Here is a 22,981-nt window from a genome sequence, read left to right as displayed (position 1 = left end):
CATTTTGACTATATTTCCTTGAATACCTGTAGCCCAAAACAGGAAATAATACTCTTTCAGTTTTGACTAAATGGTTCTGTGTTTGAATATTCCTTCAACACTAAGCCAGGCTACTTAAAACCCTGCCTTATCCTTCACTACCCATTTGTGTGGAGCCTGGCGGTGAGGTAGGGGTGAAAATTTTAGGGTCTTTTTTTTTTTTTTAAAGATTTTATTTATTAATTTGACAGAGAGAGAGGGGGAATATAAGCAGGGGGAGTGGGAGAGGAAGAAGCAGGCCTCCTGATGACCAGGAAGCTGACATAGGGCTCCATCCCAGGACCCTGGGGTCATGACCTGAGCTGAAGGCAGACGCTTAATGACTGAGCCATCTAGGCACCCCAACTTAGGGTCTTCTTTCTATGCATATATCCAGACTTGGGCATATATGTATCCTTTTTGAATCCTTTTTATGTCTGAGAGCTTACAAAGCTCATTTCTCCCTACCTACCTCCTTTTTCAGTCTCTCCCTTCCCTGTTTTCTTTTACCCAGGCTGCTTGCCCTGGAAGTGCTCCAAGTCAGGCAGAACAAAGGCAGAGTCCTTGTGCCAGTCCTCCAGGAAGCTGCCAGTCAGGTCCTAACATTCAGTCACAGTTCTTGGAGACTAAGGTTTGTATTGCTCCCTTGGTACTATCAGCCTGTACCAACAGTGCAGCTGCCATGCTCACTGCCCCTGCTGAACTAGAGAGTAGGGGATGATAGGCAGGTGATATAAAACCCTGTAACATTTTATTTATTTATTTATTTATTTATTTATTTATTTATTTTAGTTCTTTTCCGCATAACAGAATTCATTGTTTTTGCACCACACCCAGTGTTCCATGCAATACTTGCCCTCCTTAATACCCACCACCTGGCTGCCCCAACCTCCCCCACCCCCTTCAAAACCCTCAGATTGTTTTTCAGAGTCCATAGTCTCTCATGGTTCACTTCCCCTTCCAATTTCCCTCAGCTCCCTTCTCTCCTTCTCCCTATATCCTCCATGTTATTTGTTATGCTCCACAAATAAGTGAAACCATATAATACTTGACTCTCTCTGCTTGACTTATTTCACTCAGCATAATCTCTTCCAGTCCCGTCCATGTTGCTGCAGAAGTTGGGTATTCATCCTTTCTGATGGAGGCATAATACTCCATAGTGTACATGGGCCACAGATAGCCCTTTATTTTTTTTTTTTAAAGATTTTATTTATTTATTTGGCAGACAGATCATAAGTAGGCAGAGAGGCAGGCAGAGAGAGAGAGGAGTAAGCAGGCTCCCTGCTAAGCAGAGAGCCCAATGCAGGGCTCGATCCCAGAACCCTGGGATCATGACCTGAGCCAAAGGCAGAGGCTTTAACCCACTAAGCCACCCAGGCGCCCCAAGATGGCCCTTCTTTTCACTACATCTGTATCTTTGGGGTAAATACCTAGTAGCGCAATTGCAGGGTCATAGGGAATCTCTATTTTTAATTTCTTGAGGAAGCTCCACACGTTTCTCCAAAGTGACTGCACCAACTTCCATTCCCACCAACAGTGTAAGAGGGTTCCCCTTTCTCGACATCCTCTCCAACACATGTTGTTTCCTGTCTTGCTAATTTTAGCCATTCTAACTGGTGTAAGGTGGAATCTCAATGTGGTTTTTTTTTTTTTTTTTTAAGATTTTATTTATTTATTTGACAGAGATCACAAGTAGGCAGAGAGGCAGGCAGAGAGAGGAGGAAGCAGGCTCCCCGCTGAGCAGAGAGCCCTATGCGGGGCTGGATCCCAGGACCCTGAGACCATGACCTGAGCCGAAGGCAGAGGCTTTAACCCACTGAACCACCCAGGCACCCCTCTCAATGTGGTTTTAATTTGAATCTCCCTGATGGCTAGTGATGATGAACATTTTTTCATGTGTCTGATAGCCGTTTGTATGTCTTCATTGGAGAAGTGTCTGTTCATATCTTCTGCCCATTTTTTGATATGATTATCTGTTTTGTGCGTGTTGAGTTTGAGAAGTTCTTTATAGATCCTGGATATCAACCTTCTGTCTGTACTGTCATTTGCAAATATCTTCTCCCATTCCGTGGGTTGCCTCTTTGTTTTGTTGACTGTTTCCTTTGCTGTGCAGAAGCTTTTGATCTTGATGAAGTCCCAAAAGTTCATTTTCGCTTTTGTTTCCTTTGCTTTTGGAGACATATCTTGAAAGAAGTTGCTGTGGCTGATATCGAGAGGTTACTGCCTATGTTCTCCTGTAGGATTCTGATGGATTCGTGTCCCACATTGAGGTCTTTTATCCATTTCGAGTTTATCTTTGTGTATGGTGTAAGAGAATGGTCGAGTTTCATTCTTCTACATATAGCTGTCCAATTTTCCCAGCACTATTTATTGAAGAGATGGTCTTTTTTCCACTGTATATTTTTTCCTGCTTTGTTGAAGATTATTTGACCGTAGAGTTGAGAGTCCATATCTGGGCTCTCTACTCTGTTCCACTGGTCTATGTGTTTTGTTTTTTTTTTTTTTTTTTATGCCAATACCATGCTGTCTTGGTGATCACAGCTATGTAGTAAAGCTTGAAATCAGATAACGTGATGCTGCCAGTTTTATTTTTGTTTTTCAACATTTCCTTAGCAATTCAGGGTCTCTTCTTTTTTTTATTATTATTATTTATTTATTTTTTTAAAGATTTTATTTATTTATCAGAGAGAGAGGGGGGCAGAGAGCAAGCACAGGCAGACAGAATGGCAGGCAGAGGCAGAGGGAGCAGGCTCCCTGCCGAGCAAGGAGCCCGATGTGGGACTCGATCCCAGGACGCTGGGATCATGACCTGAGCCGAAGGCAGCTGCTTAACCAGCTGAGCCACCCAGGTGTCCCTCTTCTGATTCCATACAAATTTTAGGATTATTTGCTCCAGCTCTTTGAAAAATACCGGTGGAATTTTGATCGGAATGGCATTAAAAGTATAGATTGCTCTAGGCAGTATAGACATTTTAACAATGTTTATTCTTCTGATCCAAGAGCATGGGATGGTCTTCCATCTTTTTGTGTCTTCTTCAGTTTCTTTCATGAGTGTTCTGTAGTTCCTCGAGTACAGATCCTTTACCTCTTTGGTTAGGTTTATTCCCAGGTATCTTACGGTTCTTGGTGCTATAGTAAATGGAATCGATTCTCTAATTTCCCTTTCTGTATTTTCATTGTTAGTGTATAAGAAAGCCACTGATGGGGGCGCCTGGGTGGCTCAGTGGATTAAAGCCTCTGCCTTCAGCTCAGGTCATGATCCCGGGGTCCTGGGATCGAGCCCCACATTGGGCTCTCTGCTCGGCAGGGAGCCTGCTTCCTCCTCTCTCTCTCTCTGCCTTCCTCTCTGCCTACTTGTGATCTCTGTCTGTCAAATAAATTTTAAAAAAAGAAAGAAAGAAAGCCACTGATGTCTGTACATTGACTTTGTATCCTGCCACGTTACTGAATTGCTGTATGAATTCTAGTAGTTTGGGGGTGGAATCTTTTTAGGTTTTCCATATAAAGAATCATGTCATTTGCGAAGAGAGAGAGTTTGACTTCTTCATTGCCAATTTGGATACCTTTTATTTCTCTTTGTTGTCTGATTGCTGTTGCTGGGACTTCTAATACTATGTTGAATAAGAGTGGTGAGAGTGGGCATCCTTGTCGTGTTCCTGATCTCAATGGGAAGGCTGTGCTCTTTTTCCCATTGAGGATGATATTTGCTGTGTGTCTTTCATAGATAGATTTTATGAAGTTCAAGAATGTTCCCTCTACCCTTATACTTTGAAGCATTTTAATCAGGAACAGATGCTGGATTTTGTCAAATACTTTTTCTGCATCAATTGAGAGGACCATGTGGTTCTTCTCTATTCTCTTATTGATTTATTCTATTACATTGACTGATTTACAAATGTTGAACCATCCTTGTAACCCAGGGATGAATCCCACCTGGTCATGGTGGATAATCTTTTTAATTGTAACACTGTTTAAAAATATATTTTTTATTTATTTTTTGAGAGAGAGAGAGTGTTGCGTGTGAGTAGGTGGGGGAAGGACTGAGAGAGAAGGAGAAGCAGACTCCTCCTGAACAGGAACTGCCCTCCCCAACCCCCGCCCCCACTCCCGATGCAGGTCTTGATGCAGGACTCCATCCAAGGATGCTGGATCATAACCTTAGCTGAAGGCAGACACCTATCCAATCTGGCCACTCAGAGCATCCCCTATAACACTCTTTTATTGCAATGTCATGGGTTCTTTCTTTGCTAATCTTCTTTTGGTTGTTGTGAGTTTTGGGGTTACATTCAAGGTTCTGCAAAAGTTGATTCTGACAGTTTTTACTAGGTTATTTGTTGCTTGTTTTTGTGGAGGGATGGGTCCCAGAGAGTTCCCTACTCTGCTATTTTTGATGATGTTCTCCCTCCGCTCCCTTCGGTTTTTAGTTTTCCTACTGAATCTCTGCAGAGCATCCTACTTAATTTTTATAACATTTTTTCAAGGAGTACATAAAGGGTTTACTGCATAAAGGGTCATGTATAGTTTAATGACTAGAAGTGAACACTGCATACGCATCACTCAAATAAAGAAATAGGACATTACCAGTACCTAAGAAGACTCTTACGTGCCCCTTTCTTTTTCTGACCTTCTAGGAAACACTATTCTGAATTTTGTGTTATTTAGTTATGCAAATAAGTAGGAAAGTATAACCAGAAGAAAAACCAGTCAATAGAAATAGACCTAGAGATGATGAGATGATAGAATTAGTGCAGAAGATCTTTAAAAACATTTAGTAAAAAGTTGAAGGATTTGAGGCACCTGGGTGGCTCAGTGGGTTAGAGCCTCTGCCTTTGGCTCAGGTCATGATCCCAGGGTCCTGGGATCGAGCCCTGCATCAGGCTCTCTGCTCAGCAGGGAGCCTGCTTCCTCCACCTGCCCTGCCTCTTTGCCTACTTGTGATCTCTGTCTGTCAAATAAATAAATAAAATCTTAAAAAAAAAAAAAGTTGACGGTTTTAAAGGTAGATGTGAAAATACCGAGAGAATGGATACAAAACTTTTCAAGTGAATAGATACCTGAATTTTTGCTTTTTTTAAAAAAGATTTTATTTATTTATTTATTTGACAGACAGAGATTACAGATAAGCAGAGAGGCAGGCAGAGAGAGAGGAAGAAGCAGGCTCCCAGCTGAGCAGAGAAGCCTGATGCGGGGCTGGATCCCAGGACCCTGAGACCATGACCTGAGCCGAAGGCAGAGGCTTTAATGCATTGAGCCACCCAGGCGCCCTGCCTCTTTTTTTTTTTTTTTTTTTTAAGATTTTATTTATTTGACAGAGAGAAAGATCAACAAGTAGGTAGAGAGGCAGGCGGGGGGGGTGGGGAAGCAGGCTCCTCGCTGAGCAGAGGGCCCCATGCGGGGCTTTATCACAGGACCCTGAGATCATGACCCTAGCTGAAGGCAGAGGCTTTAACCTACTGGGCCACCCAGGTGCCCTGAATTGTTGCTTTTAATTAAGCAGTTTTTTAAAAGATTTTATTTGTTTATTTGACATACAGAGATCACAAGTAGACAGAGAGGCAGGCAGAGAGAGAGGAAGGGAAGCAGGCTCCCCGCTGAGCAGAGAGCCCAATGCAGGACTTGATCCCAGGACCCTGGGATCATGACCCAAGCCAAAGGCAGAGGTTTTAAACCACTGAGCCACCCAGGCGCCTCTATTAAGCGTTTTCAATATAACTTACAAAATGAAGACTGTCATAATACTGCTTTTTCAGATAATAAAAGATGAAAATACTAAGATCTGAAAAATGAGCATGTAACCAAGATGATTATTTTTATATATTTTTAAAAGATTTTATTTATTTATTTGACAGCAAGAGCAGCAGTGAGAGAGGGAACACAAGCAGGAGGATTGGGAGAGGGAGGGGGAAAAGCAGGGTTCCCGTGGAGCAGAGAGCCCAATGTGGGGCAATCCCAGGACCCTGGGATGAGGACCTCACCTGAAGGCAGGCAGACGCTTAATGCCTGAGCCACCCAAGCACCCCTGGTTTTTTTGTTTTGTTTTGTTATCATTTTATTTATTTGTCAGGGAGAGCTTGACCACAAATGGGGAGGGGCGGGAGAGGGAGAAATATGGGACTTGATCCTAGGGACCCTTGGGTCATGACTAGACCCAAAGGCAGTTGCTTTACCAATGGAGCCACTCAGGCATCCCACCAAGATAATCATCTTGAATGAAGTAAGGAATAATATGGTTAAAATAAGAGCTCAGTAATTACTGTAGAAATATTTGAGAATGATTCAACATAAATTGTATTTCATGAAGTATATCTACATTTCTGCTGTATTTATTTAATATAAATTAAATGTTATGACTTAACATATTTTAATTAATGTATGATAAATGCTAAATAACATTTCTATTATATAAATACTTAAGCATTAATCTTTTTCTAAAATTGCACATTTTCAAGCATTTTGTAGGTAAGGCTGTGGTGTATCCTTGTTAGGACAGTACTGACAGCATAAACCTCTTTATGCACTCAGCCATGATTAAACTAAGGTTTACATCCTTAGTATTAAAATACCACAGTCCAGTTACTAATCATATTTTTAATTTTTCTAAGTTGCCAATCGTACCAGTACTGATCAGGGCCGTTAATGTGGAGCAGGTTAGGACAATGAATTCTTTTTCTTTGGTTAAAAAATTTAAGTTTTAATTCTTTTTTTCCCAACATTTTATAATTTACTTTTGAATAAATCTCAATTTATGGTTGAGAAGGTTTAGAAGTATTAACTTGGGTCACTGACTTATATATGATTAGAATTCAGAATTTTTAGCCTTTGGTTCAATTCTTATCTTCAGTTTCTGTATATGACATGTTCTTCCACGTTATGTGTGCCTTTGGTTTACTTGAATTAATTTGTTTTTGGTACTAAAATATTTTAAGGTATTGAGTTGGTTATTCAGAACCATCAAGTATTTTTATATTTGGGGGGAGCTGAACATTGAGTCCAGTTGATCCTTTATATTAAAAATAGTATTTATTCTCTACATTGTTATACAATCCTGTGTCCAGGACTTCCAGTTACAGGGTTGAGAGGATTTAATTTTGTCTTTGAGTAGAGTGACCAGATAGTTCAAATCTGTGACTGGAGAATAGTTTCTTGTGTGCCCAAGAGGAAGTAAATGTATGCTGTGCCTGAAAGTTTTAGTTTGTTTGTTTGTTTTAAAGATTTTATTTATTCATTTGAAAGAGAGAGGCAGAGAAAGCTCAAGCAGGGAGCAGCAGGCAGAGGGAGAAGCAGGCTCTCCACTGAGCAGGGAGCCTGATGCAGGGCCCGATCCCAAGAGCCTGGGATCATGACCCGAGCCGAAGACAGTGGCTTAACCCACTGAGCCACCCAGGTGCCCCGAAAGTTTTAGTCTTTAAATGATCAAAGACCTCTACTGGAAGCAGGTCACTCTGCAACTTAAAGTAATTTTTGGAGGACTACAATATGTATAACATTAGCATACATATGATTGCTAGTTTTAGAATATTCTGCATCCAGTGTAATTGAATTGTAGTATCATAATAAAGTATAACAGATAAAATATTGTTAACTTTGACATAATGTGTACCTCTAATTAGTAACTACTTGGTTTTGTGGTGACAGTGTCATTAATCTCTTGGGTTAATGTGTGTGTATGTATGTTTTTTGCAAATGTTTTTAATTTAAACAGTATTAATAAGACTTTCTGTTACTGTAAGTTGTTTACAGAGGTATTCTTTTAACATAGTATATGTGCTTTCTAAGGGTGATTTTAATCTGGATAGAAATTGGGCAGTTTGGTGTGTATTCCTATAAATTCTTTTTCTTTATATATGCTAGCATGTGTATATATATATTCAGTTCCCTTGTTTGTTTAAAGATTTTTATTTATTTGAGAGACAGAGAATGAGCACAAGCAGGGGAAGAGGCAGAGGAGGAGGGAGAAGCAAATTCCCTGCTGAGCAGGGATCCTAAGGTGGGGCTCTGTCACTCTGGTATCATGACCTGACTGGAAGGCAGATGCTTAACCGACTGAGCCACCGAGGTACCCCTTTAGTTCTCTTGTTAACAATATGCTGTACTATTTATTGTTTTCCTACTTAAATTTTTTTTCTTAGCATTATCTCAATATCTTGTCACTATTTTGAGAATATGGACTAGGTATTTGGTTTGATTCATGTTTTAAAATAATTTATGTGAGAGGTACGTGGGTGGCTCAGTCAGTTAAGCATTTGACTTTTGATTTTGGCTCAGGTCATGATCTCAGGATTGAGCCCTGAATTGAGCTTTGTGGTCAGTATAGAGTCTGTTGTTCTCCCTCTGTTCCCTCCTGCTTGTGCTCTCTCTCTAAAATAAATTAAATCTTAAAATAAAATAAAATAATTTATGTGGTTATTTCATATGGGAGCATTGTAAAAAAATTTGAACAGTATAAAGAACAAAATAAAACCACATGTAATACCTTCTAGTTAGTAATCATTATTAGCAGTCAAATCATCTTTCTAATTTGTTCTGATTTTATGAGTATATATAAAGTGTATGTTTTAAATAAAATTTGAAAAAAATTTGGATTATATAGGTTAGTGTTCTTTTTTCACTTAACATTGAAAAAATTATTCCATATCATCAGATAGTTAGGTAATGGCTATAGAACACAGAAGTTATTTACACCTTTATTGTTTCTAAAGTTATTTCAGATACTTGGTTCTATGTATCCTGAAATAAACATTTTTATTATTTCTCTAGGACACTTCTTTCTTTAGGGCTTAATAGATGAACATTATTATTTATTCCTTGCTATTCAATAAGTGAACATTTTACCAGAGGTGATACAGTCCTTTTAACAAGGCATGAGAGTCTATTTATCTGGATTTGGATAACGTTGGGTAACAAGACTTTTTTTTTTATCTTTACCATTTTTATATGTGAAAAATATTTTTGTATAATGTCTTGAATGTGTACTTCATATGTGTAATATAACAGTGCTTTGTGACCTCTGGATATTATATATATTTAGCAACTAACTGTAAAGTAAAAAGTAAAATAAAATTTATGTAAAAATAAATTGGTACAGTTTGAGTCACATCAATATTGTATTTCTGAAATGTTAGAGGACAATGAAAATTGCAAAGGACCTGTTTTTTCTAATTTATATTGTCATGTGTATAAGACTTGGTAGAGTGCTGATGAATCCACCTTGAGGTTGTTTTTTTTTTTTTTTTTAAGATTTTATTTATTTATTTGACAGAGATCACAAGTAGGCAGAGAGGCAGGCAGAGAAGAGGAAGCAGGCTCCCTGCTGAGCAGAGAGCCCAATGCGGGGCCTCCATCCCAGGACCCTGGGATCATGACCTGAGCTGAAGGCAGAGGCTTTAACCTACTGAGCTACCCAGGCGCCCCTCACCTTGAGTTTTGATGTGGTGCAGTTGTTATGTGAGAGTTGTTGGCTGATAGCTACTAAGAATCATCTCCACCTATAGCTACAAATGGTCTTTGAAAGGTAGTTTGTTAAAATTATTGGTGGATTAGAATCATGATCAATGGCTAATCTAACAAAGAGCAAATTGCTTTAGAGGCATTTTATTTGACATTTTGATTGTAGATTCTTCCTATTTATTTGCATTAGGAATGTACCCAAAGGACTCTTGATTAGAAATTTTGGGGGGGGTGTCCGGGTGGCTCAGTCAGTTAAGCTTTGGACTCGATTTTTGCCTCAGTTTATGATCTCAAGGTCATGAGCTCAAGCCCCATGTCAGGCTGGTGCTCAGTGCAGAGTCTGCTTTTCCCTGCCTTTCTGCTCCTTCCCCTGCTCATGCTCTCTCTCTTTCTCTAAAGTAAATAAACAAAATCTTTTTAAAAATTGTTTTTTATTAGGGCACCTGGGTGGCTCAGCTGGTTAAGTGCCCAGCTCTTGGTTTTGGTTCAGGTGTGATCTTACAGATCCTGAGATTGAGCTCCCTGTTGAGCTCTGAGCTCAGTGGGGAATCAGCTTGAAGATTGTCTCCCTCTGCTTCTTCCCCCACTGCATGCTTACTCTGTCTCAAATAAATAAGTAAATCTTTAAAAAAAGAAATTATTTTTTATTAACTTTGTTGTTTGTATTTATGCACATAAAACAGTATTTCTTTTTCCCTTTGCTTTAATGTTTTTAAAATATTACAATTCATAACTTAAAGACATTAGTTGCATTGATGTTCAGATTAGTCTGTGTGTGAGAACATGTGTGAAAACACTTACCTTAAACATAAGGGAATTTCTAATGAATTAAAGAACAATGATGATGTTCAGTACACAAATCATGTCTTTACCCACTGCTCCTGAATTTGCTCTATTTGACTTAATTATGAAATGAAATGGCCCTTGTTTAATCCAATCACAGTTTTTTTGTTTAAAAAAATTTTTTAAGTAATCTCTACAATTAATGTGAGACTCAAACTCATGACCCTGAGATTAAGAATTGGATGCTCTGCCTATTGAGCCAGGCAGTTGCCCCTGTCCAACCCACAGAAATTCTTGTAATTTTATTTTCCTAGGAATATCATATATGCAGAACTGAGAACTTGAGAGTAGGCTAGGAAGTCTGTATTATAAAAGCCTGAGTCCTAAAACTCATGTGTTTTTCTTCAGAGTATACTTTTGAAGCTTCTAAGAACATACTCGCTTGACTTTACTAAGTCACCTAACTTTACTATTGAGTTTGGTTATAATGCATAGCAAATTAAAGGTGTTGCTAGAACTGAACAAACCCTGGAAGATTTGACTTTTGATACAAAAAAAGAGAAAAATATATAGTTTTAAAACTTAGTAGCCTGGGGCCGTTTAGTATAGTAACAGCATTTGACCCTTCATTAGTGCTGACTGACATAATTTTTCAAAGAAGAATACTTTGGTTGTTCTCAGTCATCACGAAGGTTAAATTCACATAATGTCATGTGTTTGGCTGCCTCAAGAGTTCATGTGTGAGTCCATTTCATGCTCTGAAATAATTATAAATTGCCTTTTTTTCTTTTCCTTTCCAATATTTATATCCATCTTCTTTTTGACTTGGCTAGGGCCATTGTTTAAGTTATATTTGCAGTGGCTTCTATTTAATTGTAAAGTATATATGTCTAAACTGAGCTTTAGAATTTAAAAGGATAAGCTTCCAATTTTCTAGTAAATTCATGCATTGAAGATACAATTTCTTAATGACTAGCCTGGTGAGATATTATTCTACTTAAAGATATTTACCTCTATGCACACAGTTTGGCATATATACCTGCATGTATTTATATATATTTTAAAAGATTTTGTTTATTTATTTATTTGTCAGAGAGAGAGAGGGAGCGAGCGCACAAGCAGGCAGAGTGGCAGGCAGAGGTAGAGAGAGAAACAGGCTCCCCCCGATCAAGGAGCCCGATGTGGGACTCGATCCCAGGACCTTGGCATCATGACCTGAGCCGAAGGCAGCGGCTTAACCAACTGAGCCACCCAGGCATCCCATTATATATATTTTAGAAGTACTTGGTTAGAAGGAATTGTGGTTGGTAGGGGCATAGTTAAAGAGGTAGGACAAGATCTGGTTAGAAGGAATTGTGGTTGGTAGGGGCATAGATAAAGAGGTAGGACAAGATCTGCTAATTATAGAAAAGATTAGAAAGTTTAAGGTAGGTATGAAAGATAGTTGGGGAAGAGAAAACAATTTGAAGATCAATGTGTTAATAATTTAATCTTGGAATATTCATTAAAAGGAAAATTTTCATTTTTTTGTTTTAATGTCACATTGACCCTAGGAACTTTATAAATAATCAGATATCATCCTGTAGTGTGTAAGACTGAAGATTTTATGTAACTGATTAAAATTATTTAATATTAATAGGTAATAAAAGGAAAAGGGGCAAGTAAAACTCAGTTATCCTTGGAGTAAGAGCATTTTTTCTGTTCCAGGATTATAAAACATTGTTTTAGACATGGACTTTTATGCAGCCAAATGTATGAAATTATGTGTTTTACTACACTGTCTTGATAATTGAATTTGGCCCAGACTCATGGGAATCCTGTAGGCGTGTGTATGTTTGACTTCTGTGCAAGCTACTAGAGAAGGGTTGGTTTTAATTAAAGCTTCATAAAGCAGTGCCAAAATATGGATTTTTTAGGTGTTTGTTGTTTGCTTCTTTGTAGTGAGCCTACCTATTATTTCTTTTCCCATTTTGCCTTTCTTGGCTTTAAAGAAACACCCTTCCTGCTCATGGCTTTTTTTTTTTTTTTTTTAAAGATTTTATTTATTTATTTGACAGAGAGAGATCACAAGTAGGCAGAGAGGCAGGCAGAGAGAGAGAGAGAGAGAGAGGAGGAAGCAGGCTCCCTACTGAGCAGAGAGCCTGATGCGGGACTCGATCCCAGGACCCTGAGATCATGACCTGAGCCGAAGGCAGTGGCTTAACCCACTGAGCCACCCAGGCGCCACCCTGCTCATGGATTTTAAAATTTCAAATTGGAACCAATATGTACTTATCTTACTTTATTTATTATTATTGTTGTTATTATTATTATTATTATTATTTTCTTTAAAAAAGATTTTATTTATTTGACAGAGAGAGAGATAGAATACAAGCAGGGGGAGCAATAGAGGCAGAAGAAGAAGCAAACTTCCCGATGTGGGACTCAATCCCAGGACCCTGGGATTATGACCTGAGCTGAAGGCAGCCACTTAACTGACTGAGCCACCCAGGAGCCCTATTTTTTCTTCTTATTATTTTTTTATGTCTCTTACTTTAATGGTACTGAATACAGAGCAGTACTTTTTCTCCTTTGAGGTGACTGGCAGGCATTTCCTCCTCTGCTTCTCTCAAACATTATCTTTTGAGTATTTTCACTGGGTTTTTGTTTGAGGGTTTATTTCCCAGTCAGAGGTTACTACTACTACAGGTAGATCCTCTCAGAAGACTTAATGGATTATTATGAATTCAGTATGGTGTCAGAGGAAGGAAAGGAGAAATTCTGGGTCTCTCTGCAGTAGGAATAAAATAAATATAAACTATCAAACAAGCCAGGACAAATTCAAGTTCTTTTCAGGGTTTTGTTGTTTGGTATGGAGGCTCAAGAAGAACAGGAGAAACTTCTTGGCTCTTTATGTGGATATGAGAGGTTATGGTTGTCTTTTGTCTACTCATTCTCCTTACCGTAACCACTTACCTTTGCTTTGAAGGCGTTTACAGGAAGAATAGGGATGAGGGGGAAAGAGCTCTCCTTGTGGCTTGCCTTATATCTCTGATCAATTCTTTTAATTTTAATTTTAATTTTTGCTTTTTTTAACTAAGCTCTATGTCCAACATGGGACTTGAACCCAAGACCCCGAATCAAGATCTCATGCTCTACCATGAACCAGTCAGGTGCCCTCATCTCTGATCAGTTTTGTTGTTTTTTCCTGTGGTAGTCATTCTTATTTTAGCAGCAAAGAAACAGGCATTGTCAAAGGTTACTGTTTCCCTATATTCTCTGTCCATTGTTTATCATTGAACCCTTTTGTGAATCTGTGTGTTTTCCCCACCTTTGAGTTGTGAAGCCATCCTAACTTCCTTCTTTATAGAGGAGATGCTTTGAAATAGTCATTTACCAGTTTGTGATTTGGGCTTTTTTTCATTGGCAGATTGTAATATTGGGGCTGCTTTGACCATAAAATACATTTCTGGCTGATCTGACAGCCACAAAGAGTGAGGTGTCTTTCTATAGCTTTGAAATTAAAAAATGCAGCTTGACGGATTTTTTGCTAACTGTTGCTTAAGTTTGGTTGCCTATAGAAATTTACCAACATCCTGAAACAATTACGTGAGAGAACGGCTGATAGCACTAAGTAGCTTATGTGTATGAATAATTTTTCAACCAAATGTAGAAAAGGAGAGCTAATTAGTTTAAAGTGATGGTGATATTCATTTTATTGTATAATTAATATAATGGAAGATAATTAAAAATGAAAAGAAAGTGAGAACGTTAATTCTAACACAGAATTCTAACACAGAATAAGTCATTTTTATTTTCTATTTTTTGCACTTGTATTTGTAAGTATACTATGTGTAATTTTTATTATTTGGTAATATCATAAATATATATGTATAATCTATAAGGCCATGTTTAAAATTTTTTTTTAAGTTTTATTTATTGAATTTTGGTGCCCAACATGGGGCTCAAACTCACAACTCCAAGATGAAGAATTATATGCTTCTCCGAATGAGCCAGCCAGGTTACCCTATAAAGTCATGATTCAAAAAATTAGAGATAGGGGGAAGTTTTAGGGGTCTTAGAAATGGATGGTAGGAGAGCTTGGGTGGCTCAGGCCGTTAAGCATCTGACTCTTGGATTGTCTCAGGTCCAGATCTCATGACTCATTAGATTGAGCCCCACCTATTGCTCCAAGCTCAGGAGGAGTCTGCTTCCATATTCTCTCCCTCTGGCCTTCTCCCCTATTAGTGCATGTGCCCTCTCTCTTTTTTCCTCTTTCAAATAAATTAAAAGGAAAGAAAAGAAAGAAAGATGCGATGCCTGGGTGGCTCAGTCATTTAAGCATCTCTCTCCTACTTGGGTTGTGATCCCAGGGTCCTGGGATCCAGCCCCACATCTGGCTCCTTGCTCAGAGGGGAGCTTGCTGTTCCCTCTCCCTCTGCCTGCCCTGCCCCCTGCTTTTGTGCATTTTCTCTCTGTGTCAAATAAGTAAAATCTTAGAAAAGAAAAGAAGAAAGAAAGAAAGGAAGAAGGAAAGAAAGAAAGAAAGAAAGAAAGAAAGAAAGAAAGAAAGAAAGAAAGAAAAGATATTAAAGACTGGGAGGTAGGGTCACCTAGGTGGCTCAGTTGGTTAAGTGGCTGCCTTCCTCTCAGGTCATGATCTCAGGGTCCAGGTATTGAACCCTGTGTCAGGCTCCCTGCTCAGTGGGGAATCTGCTTCTCCTTCTCTGGCACCAACTCCCCCCCCCCCCCCCACCAACTTGTGCTGTCTCTCTCTCTCAAATAAAGTCTTTTTTTAAAGAAGACTGGAAGGTAATACTTTCCTATAGTTACTTGATAAAGGGCACCCCTTAAAAAGGAACTTTAAAGGAGTGAAGAAAGATAAGGATATTAAATATACAAGGAAGGTGTTTCCGAATTTCAGAACCACTGGTGTAACATAATCTTATATTTACTATCAGCTTAGAATAGATATTGCATTTACTTTATTTCCAGTGATAAGGGAGACTATATTTTTCCCCAAGATACACTATCTTTAAAAGAAAATAAAATCTTTCTACCATTAAACACCTAAAAATGATGGATTTTTTTGTTGTTTATTTTATTTTTTAAGATTTTATTTATTTATTTGACAGAAAGAGACATAGTGAGAAAGGGAACACAAATAGGGGGAGTGGGAGCAGGAGAAGGAGGCTTCCCGCTGAGCAGGGAGTCCAGTGCAGGGCTTGATCCCAGGACCCTGGGATCATGACCCGAGCCAATGGCAGATGCTTAGCTGACTGAGCCACCCAGGTGCCCCTATTTTATTTTTTTAAAGATTTTATTTGTTTTTCAGTGGGGGGGCCAGGTAGAGGGATAAGCATTCTCTCCACTGAGCAATGAGCCTGTTGCGGGACTCAATCCCAAGACCTTGGGATCATGACCCCAGCCGAAGGCAAATGCTTAACCAACTGAGCCGCCCAAGTGTCCCGGATTTATTTATTTTTTTTAAACCAAACAAATGAACAAACAAAAACCTCAAGGTTGAGCTAGCAAAAAAGATTAAAAAATGAAACAAATCAAAACACAAGAGAGCCCCAATTCAAAGAAGTATAGAAGCATTTGATGACTGCTGCCCTGAAGTCATCTACTTGTTCCACGTGACTTACACTTTCAGTTTTTAAGAGGCACGAATGGCCGGGGGCACCTGGGTGGCTCAGTGGGTTAAAGCCTCTGCCTTCGGCTCAGGTCATGATCCCAGGGTCCTGGAATCAAGCCCTGTATCGGGCTCTCTGCTCGGCGAGTGGCCTGCTTCTGCCCCACTCCTCTGCCTGCCTCTCTGCCTACTTGTGATCTCTGTCTGTCAAATAAATAAATAAAATTTTTTTTAAAAAAAGAAAAGAGATATGCATGGGACTCAGGAGACAAAGAATAGAAGCCATGCTTTATAGGAAGTCAGGCCAGAGATCCACCTTCCTAAAATGAGAATCCACAAAAAGCTATATACCCACTTTAAAAGGGAGAAGCAGGAAAAAAATCACCCTAGCAAAGAGAGGAAACTTATCCTTCTTAGCTATGGCTATAAATAGAGGGAGAAAAAAGTTTTCCCTGAATGTTTATAATTAGACACCTGCCCTCATAGAGGTTTGGAACCCCACTACCTGTGTAACTTCAAAAAAAAAAAAAATCTCTGAACTGAGACTCATTTTGAGTGATTACAGCTTGGTGTTATGCCCAGGCAAAGATAGAAATGAATCAAAATTCTTTCTGGAGGAGTATGTTCTCAAAGGTTTCCAAGAATCACCAAATATAACATTCCAGAGAGTGTGAACTCCCTTACACAAAGCACATGAGGAGATAATTCACCAAGAGCAAAACAAAACACCTAAATCAGACCCACAGAAACTTCAAATAGTGTCATTACTAGGCATTTATAAAAATAAATGTGCTTAATGTATCTGAAGAAACAAATGGAAGAATTGAAATTAAGACTCAGGAACAAAGGATTGTCCAAAATAATTAGAATCCAGAAACAAAAATATATATAATAATTAAAATGAAAAATTCAAGGACGGGTTTAGCAGCATATTGGATTGAAAAGAGAATTAGTGAGGTAGAAGAGAGATTTGAAGAATTAATTAGGAATGTTATACAGGGAGATAAAAGCGAGAAAATATCAATAAGGTGAAGACATGGAAGAATTGAAAAAGTCTGATGTACATTTATGGTAAACAGAATAACAGGCCCTCAAAGATATTCATATCCTAACCCCTAGAACCTATGCATATGTTACCTTCAATGGCAGAAGGGACTGGCAAATATGATTAAATTAAGGATTTTTAGATGGGGAGATTATCCTGGATTATCCAGTGAGTCCATTGTAATCACAGCAGTCCTTATAAGGAAAAACAGTAGGCAGGAGAGCCAGAGAGAGATTTGAAGATACTACATCCTTTGCTCTGAAAAGTAGAAGAAGGAGCTATGAGCCAAGGAATATAGGTGGTCTCTAGGGGTTGAAAAAGACAACAGATTCTTCCTTAGAACCTCTACCAGGAACATAGTAGCCCTGTCAACACCTTGAGTTTAGCCTGGTGAGACCCAATTTGTACTTCTTACCTCCAAAACTGTTGTTCTAGGCCACTGAGTTTGTGGTAATTTGTTATAGGAGCAATAAAAAAAATAAACATCTAATCAAAATTCTACATGTAGATAGATGAGAGAAGGATAAGAGACCTATAACTTCAAACTTTAAATTATATGTACATTTAAAAGTTTCCAGAGCAGCGCCTGAAAGAATAAAAATAGAACTAGAAGGCAAATGGAATGGTAGAGGGGAACCTCAAATAATGTAGAAAAAAAGGAGAAAGGAACAAAAGGGTAGGACAAAGGTCTGGTAGAACTAATATGGTACAAATAAGGCTAAATAAACCACTAATCATAATGAATATAAATAGATCAAATGCGGGGTGCCTGGGTGGGTCAGTTGTTAAGCCTCTGCCTTAAGCTCAGGTCATAATTCTGGTGTCCTGGGATCGAGCCCTGCATCGGGCTCCCTGCTTGGTGGGAGACCTGCTTCTCCCTCTTCTACTCTCCTTGCTCGTGTTCCCTCTCTTGCTGTGTCTCTCTCCATGAAATAAATAAATAAAATCTTTAAAAAAGGATCAAATGCTGTACATAAAAGACAAAGTTTGTCAGATTATATGTATAAGCCAAAACCAACATGTGGGTTTTTGGTGGTTGTTTTTTTTTTTTTTTGAAGATTGTATTTTTTTTATTTGAAAGAGAGAGCATGAGATGGGGGAGGTCAGAGAGAGAAGCATACTCCCCACTGAGCAGGGAGCCTGATGCAGGATTGGATCCCAGGACTCCAGGATCATGACCTGAGCTGAAGACAATGGCTTAACCAACTGAGCCACGCAGGCGCCCCCAACATACAGTTTCTAAGAGATTAAAATATTGGGATAGAGGCAGTTGGAAGGTAAAAGGAATGCAAATGTTATACCTGGCAAAGTAGTAACCAAAAGAAATTGGTGGTTATGTTAATAAAATAAAATTACTTCAGGCAAAGGAGTACTACTTTAGTGTTTCAAATAAGAATTCGTTTTTGCTGCTAGGTAGGCACAGAAACTAACAATGGCTTAAAGAAAGCAGGTATTTATTTTTCCCCCACATGAAAGAGCCTAGAAGTTGACATTTCTAGGGCTGATCATGGAAGTTTCATTTTATCATCAAGGTCTCAGAATACTTTGTTTTTTTGTACTGCCGTCTCTTAGCCTGTGGTCAACTTTGTGGTCCAAGATGGCTGCTTCCGGCACCAATTCTCACAGATTCCATGTAGAAGGGAGGATGGGGGTTGGGTATGGAGCCCATGAAAGCTATTAGGCCATCTCTTAATGTCGTTCATGGAAGCCTACTTAGCTCTTCACTGCAAGACTGTTATGAAATGTGTTTTAGGTGAGCATATTGGTGCCTAGAGTAAACTTGGACTTTACTTACTGAGGAAAGAGGAAAGATTCAGTTTTGGTACAGTCACCAGCAGTCTCTGCCACATTATATAAAGACTGTGTTTACCAGAAGTTACTGGTTGTTAACTTTATTTTTACTATATAACAAAGGTTCAACATACATAAACCAAAAATGACAATTACAAGGATAAATGGACAAATTTACCATCATAATAGTTTTTAACTCCAAACAAAAATATTAGTAGGGAGATAGAAGACTTGAACAACCCCATGAATAAGCTTGAATTACTGGGTGAGTATAGAACATTGTATTCAAATTTTAAAGAATCAGTACCATAGCATTGCTACTATGTGCATATATAGTACTTTGTGGAACCCAGAATTTCAGATAATGCAACAGATAATTAACCTTAAAAAGTGCCCGGGCACCTGGGTGGCACAGTAGGTTAGGCCTCTGCCTTTGGCTCAGGTCATGATCTTAGGGTCCTGGGATTGAGTCCTGCATCAGGACTCTCTGCTCGGCAGGGAGCCTGCTTCCTCCACTCTCTCTCTGCCTACTTGTGATCTCTCTCTGTCAAACAAATAAATAAATAAAATCTTAAAAAAAAAAAATGCCCCTGGAAATCTCAACAAATTTCAAAGATTGTGTGTCATTCAGACCATTTTTTCTCATGACACTCACTGCAAGCTAAATTAGGACTTAGTTTTTAGAAAGGTAACTTTTTTTTTTTTTAAGATTTTATTTATTTATTTATTTGACACAGACAGAGACAGAGGGAGAGCACAAGCAGGGGGAGCAGCAGGCAGAGGGAGAGGGAGAAGCAAGGCCCCATCCCAGGACCCTGGGAGCATGACCTGAACTGAAGGCAGATGCTTAACTGACTGAGCCATCCAGGCACACCTAGAAAGGTAACTTTAAAAATATTTGAAAATTTGTAAATACACTTGTAAATAACTGAGGTTCCAGAAGAAGTTATGTTGGAGGTTTAAGAATACTTAAAACTTGGGGCGCCTGGGTGGCTCAGTGGGTTAAGCCGCTGCCTTCGGCTCAGGTCATGATCTCAGAGTCCTGGGATCGAGTCCCGCATCAGGCTCTCTGCTTGGCGGGGAGCCTGCTTCCCCTTCTCTCTCTCTGCCTGCTTGTGATATCTCTCTCTCTCTGTGTCAAATAAATAAAATAAAAAGAATACTTAAAACTCGGTAATAATGAAAATGCAGTATCAAAATTTGTGGTTAACTCTTGGTGGCTCTTGACCATAGCACATAGTCAAGTTTCTTAAATATCCCATTAGAGCATGAAGACAGTGCATATGCAGGCAATGATTAAGAGAGGAAAAGAACCTCACAGATTGGGAACTGTCAGTGGCTTCTCAGGTCTTAATGTTAGTGTACAATGCCTTGTGCAATTTGACCTCCAACAGTTGTGAGCTTTCTCTGTTTTAATTTTAATAACATAATTACAGTTCCCTGATCAGATTAGATCAGTGGTTTTGAAACTTTAGTGTGTATCAGAGTCATCTGGAGGATTTGTTAAAGCGTAGATTGCTGGCCCCTACCTCCAGAGTTTCTGATTTAATGGATCTGGGCTGGGGCCCTCAAATTTCTATTTATAACAAATTCCCAGGTAATGTTGATGCTCCTGACCGAGGGACCATGCTTTGAGAACAGCTGCGTTAGAGGCTGCATTCTTTTGGCTCCATTCGTGTGTGTGTGTGTGTGTGTGTGTGTGTGTGTACATTTTTTCCCCCTCTGCAATGCCTTTCTCTCCCTTGCTATACTTTTTCAGGAACTCTTAGTCTCCCCCTACCCCTGCTTCCCTGCCTCCACAGTTAAATCTCACTCTTTGAAGTATTTTTAACCACTAAATTATTAGATGTTCCTTGTCTATACTTCCTTATACTGCCGAATACCTCTCACATATCTGTAAGAGCCCTTGTCATATTTCTTAAAGCCATTAAAATCTGTATTTTGTGTTTATATCCAGTGTATATCCGCATACCTGGTAATAGAAAGCAGTAAGTTAATACTTATTAATAAATAAATGAGCTTTTTCCATTCATATTTTGATAGAATATAGGTTAATATATAACCTATATATTATAGGTTTTATATATATATATGTATACATATATATATAATGATTATGGAGATTTATCCAATACTGTATGTAGCACAGTGTTAAAATTCTGTGTTGTATGTTTAGAAATATATTGGTAAAATACACTTTGGAAGGTCACCTGAATTTGGAAAGTTTTCTTTTGTCTTCCTGCTATTTCATGTCTTGACTGGAACAAAAGGGTACAGGAATAAAGATGGTGAAATGAGGAACTACTTGCAATGGATTTAATAAGGAAGGATAAAATAAGAACGAGGCCAGTGGGTCTTCTTGATTCATCGTATCAGTTCAATCCGAAAGCAGGGTCACTAGGAGATTATATGTGTGTGTGTGTGTGTGTGTGTGTGTGTGTGTATTTTTTTTAAAGATTTTATTTATTTATTTGTCAGAGAGAGAAGTGAGTACACAAACACGGGGAGTGGCAGGCAGAGGGAGAAGGAAGCAGGCTCCCTGCTGAGCAAGGAGCCCAATAACACACCAACCAGAGCTGAAGACAGAGGCTTAACTGACTGAACCACCCAGGCGTCCCTTTATGTATATATTTTTTAAAGATTTTTATTTACTGGGGCCCTGGGTAGCTCAGCCAGTTGGGTGTCTGCCTTCAGCTTAGGTTGTGATCCTGGGGTCCCAGGATCGAGCCCCGCATCATACTCCCTGCTCAGTAGGGAGCCTGCTTCTCTCTCTTCCTCTGCTGCTCCCCCTGCTTGTGCTTTCTCTTGCTCTCCCACCCTGTCATTAATAAATGAATAAAATCTTTCAAGAAAGATAATATATATTTTCTTAGGGCTAGAAATATTTGTTTGCTTTTTTTTTTTTTTAAAGATTTTCTTGTTTTTAAGTAATTTCTGCACCCAATGTGTGGCTCAAATTCACAATCCTGAGATCAAGAGTTGCATGCTCCATGGACTGAACTAGCCAGGCGTGCCCCCAAATTTTTGATTTTATAAAGAACAGCAAATGCATGAAATTTTTAACTGCTGTTTGTTATCAATGTTAGAGAAATGTTGATAACAAATATTATGGTAGCATAATGGATCTCAATCTAGCTGCATATTTAAAAAGTTATAGTGTCCTACCCATCTTTATCTTATTAAATCAGGATATTAGGGGGGTGTGGTTCCTTGTTTCATTAGTGACTGCTATGCAGCCACAACTGAGAACTGCTGTTTTATGGCAATAAGGGATTCAAAGAAAATACTCTAAATAAAAAGTAGGGACCTAGTAAGTGTGTTTGAGATTGATCCATATTTATTTTGCATAGTGCTATCTGATGAATTATAAATATGAATTATAAATAGTGAAATTGTATTTGATCAAAGTATCCTTCTGTGTAGTAACATGTTTTGACTCTAAATGTAAACGAGATTATATGATCTGTAGCACAGCTCATGGAGAGTGGTGTCTGGAGGATATCTGTGAATTAGCAAAAGGTGATTAGAGCCAGCAGTCTCACTTAATGAAACTGTCTTCTTTCATCCTGTCCTCTTACTTGTATTTTTTTGTTGTTTTGTTTTTGTTTTTGTTTGTTTCTTTAAAAAGATTTTATTTATTTATTTGACAGAGAGATCACAAGTAGGCAGAGAGTCAGGCAGAGAGAGAGAGAGAGAGAGAGAAGCAGGCTCCCCCAGCCGAAGGCAGAGGCTTAATCCACTGAGCCACCCAGGTGCCCCTGTTTTTTGTTTTAAGTAGGCTCCATACCCAGCCTCGAGCTCAATGTTGGGCCTGAACTCACCAGCCTGAGAACAAGACCTGAGCTAAAATCAAAGGGCAGAGAGGCCCAATAGACTGAGCCAACCAGGCTCCCCAATTCATCCAGTTCTTTTCTCTCTCTCTCTCTCTTTTTTTAAAGATTTACTTATTTGAGAGAGAGAGAGCACAGGTGTGAGTGGGGGGAGGAGCAGAGGGAGAGGGAGAGAGAGACTCTCAAGCAGACATCCTGCTGAGTGCAGAGCCCAGTGCAGGGGTCAATCTCACAACTCTGAGGTCATGACCTGAGCTGAAATAAGAGATTAGTTTAACCACTGAGGGCACCCCTCATCCTGTTTTTTTTTTTTTTAATTTTTAAGGTTTTATTTATTTATTTGACAGGGATCACAAGTAGGCAGAGAGACAGGCAGAGGAGAGAGGAAGGGAAGCAGGCTCCCTGCTGAGCAGAGAGCCCGATGCGGGGCTTGATCCCAGGACCCTGGAATCA

General features: G+C 39.0%; 1 protein-coding gene across 13 annotated transcripts in view; it reads left to right on the top strand.

The window, feature by feature from the left end:
• The window catches only part of CSNK1G1 (casein kinase 1 gamma 1), a 198,186-nt gene that overhangs the window by 28,627 nt on the left and 146,578 nt on the right, over positions 1-22,981 (top strand). The window contains exon 2 of one of the 13 annotated variants that reach the window (XM_059180770.1): positions 533-649. The exons of the other annotated variants lie outside the window; for them this stretch is intronic. The gene's annotated coding sequence lies outside the window, so the exon portion shown is untranslated. The remainder of the gene's footprint in view (positions 1-532; positions 650-22,981) is intronic. 13 annotated transcript variants of the gene reach the window in all.

The sequence above is a fragment of the Mustela lutreola genome, chromosome 7 (assembly GCF_030435805.1).
Source record: "Mustela lutreola isolate mMusLut2 chromosome 7, mMusLut2.pri, whole genome shotgun sequence".
Lineage (NCBI taxonomy): Eukaryota > Metazoa > Chordata > Mammalia > Carnivora > Mustelidae > Mustela > Mustela lutreola.
The sequence above is the reverse complement of the archived record's forward strand: the minus strand, read 5'-3'. Positions and strand labels throughout refer to the sequence as shown.